Source organism: Lolium rigidum, chromosome 7 (assembly GCF_022539505.1).
Source record: "Lolium rigidum isolate FL_2022 chromosome 7, APGP_CSIRO_Lrig_0.1, whole genome shotgun sequence".
Taxonomy (NCBI): domain Eukaryota; kingdom Viridiplantae; phylum Streptophyta; class Magnoliopsida; order Poales; family Poaceae; genus Lolium; species Lolium rigidum.
Genome location: NC_061514.1, coordinates 284,302,408 through 284,304,679, shown reverse-complemented (window position 1 = coordinate 284,304,679; position 2,272 = coordinate 284,302,408).

Here is a 2,272-nt window from a genome sequence, read left to right as displayed (position 1 = left end):
ACTTTTTGATACCGGTGCAACTACATCATTCATTTCTCAACAATTCATCATCAAACATGGGATTAGTTGCACTAAGTTAGATACACCCATAACCATACTTTACGCGGGGGAACGATAGTAGTAACCCATGCCAAACAAAAACAAGTCATTATGATCAATAAGTGCGCGTTTGACGCGGACCTGTTCATTTTACCGATGAAGGACATTGATGTCATTCTTGGTATGAACTGGTTGGAAGCTAATGGAGCATTGATCGACTGTGTAAACAAGACGGTGTCATTGAAAAGTCCCGATGGAAGTAGAATGATCTACCAAGGCGACAAACATACACAGATTGAAGTGGAGCTACAGCTGAATAGCATGAAGGAGGTGAAATTAGAAGATATACCTGTGGTAAATGAATTCCAGGATGTGTTTCCGGCGGAATTACCTGGTATGCCACCAGATAGGGAGATAGAATTCACTATCGACCTAATTCCAGGAACAGCTCCGATTGCCAAAGCACCATATAAGATGGGGCCTAAGGAGTTGAAAGAACTTAAGGAGCAATTGGATGACTTGGAACAAAAGGGATTCATTCAAGAGAGTGTTTCACCATGGGGATCACCTGTGATCTTCGTGGATAAAAGAGATGGAGGAAGAAGGATGTGCGGAGACTACGGGAATCCGAACAACGTCACAATCAAGAACAAGTATCCACTTCCTAGAATACAAGATCTATTTGATCAAGTGAGAGGCGCGGAGTCTTTTCCAAGATTGATCTAAGATCGGGTTATCACCGAGATAAAGATCAAGAAGGAGGACGTTCCGAAAACTGCCTTTGTCTCAAGGTATGGACACCATGAATACCTTGTAGTACCTTTTGGATTAACCAATGCCCCAACAATATTCATGAATCTCATGAATAAGATCTTCATGCCATATCTAGACAAGTTTGTCATCGTATTTATCGATGATATTCTGATATATTCCAAGAACAAGGCAGAACATGCCGAACATTTGAGGTTAGTGTTGCAAACACTAAGGGAACACCAACTTTATGCCAAATTCAGCAAGTGTGAATTTTGGCTAGATCAAGTGGAATTTCTTGGTCATGTCATTAGTAAAGATGGAATCGCTGTTAACCCGAGTAAGGTAGCAGCAGTTCTAGAATGGGAAGCACCCAAGACTGTCAAGGAAATCCGAGGATTCCTAGGAATGGCAGGTTATTATCGGAGGTTCATTGAAGGATTCTCTAAGATAGCAGGACCAATGACAAAGTTGCTAAGGAAGAACACACCATTCGTGTGGTCCGAGGAGTGTGAGAAGAGCTTTCAAACTCTAAAAGAGAAACTCACCACGGCACCGGTGTTAGCGGTTCCTGAAGTTGGCAAGGATTACACCGTGTATTGTGACGCATCCAAACATGGATTGGGTTGCGTACTCATGCAAGATCGGAAAGTGATATCTTATGGATCGAGGCAACTCAGACCTCATGAAGTGAATTATCCAACACATGACTTGGAATTAGCAGCTGTCGTATTTGCACTAAAAACTTGGAGACATTTTCTCTATGGAGCTATGTGTGAGCTCTATACAGATCATAAAAGCCTCAAATATTTCTTCACTCAGAAGGAACTCAACATGAGGCAGAAAAGATGGCTAGAATTGATCAAGGATTATGATCTAACAATCAATTATACACCAGGGAAGGCTAATGTTGTAGCAGATGCCCTGAGTAGGAAGAGTACCGGAGGAGTGGAACAAGAAATATCACCGGAGTTGAGGAAGGAAATAAGTCAAGCCCAAATACAACTTTGGGAGAAGGAAGCCCATGAAGGATTATCGGCGTTGCAAGTAGCCGATGAGCTTAATGTCAACTTGAAGAATGAGATAATGATGGGTCAGATGGACGATCCATTCATTGTAGAAGAGATGAGAAGAATAGACGAGGGAAGACCATCAGAATTTCACCGAGGAGAATCTGGATCTTTGTGGTTCCAGAAAAGAATTTGCGTTCCGGATATTGCTGAAATTAAGGAAGTAATACTCCGGGAAGCTCATCAAACACCATATTCCATACATCCGGGAAGTACAAAGATGTACATGGACTTAAAGGAACTATTCTGGTGGAATAACATGAAGAGGGAGATAGCACAATATGTGGCAGAATGCCATACACGCCAGCGAGTGAAGGCTGAACACCAGAGTCCGGCAGGGAAGTTACAACCTTTACCTATTCCAGAGTGGAAATGGGAGGAAATAGGGATGGATTTCATCACCGGACTACCCA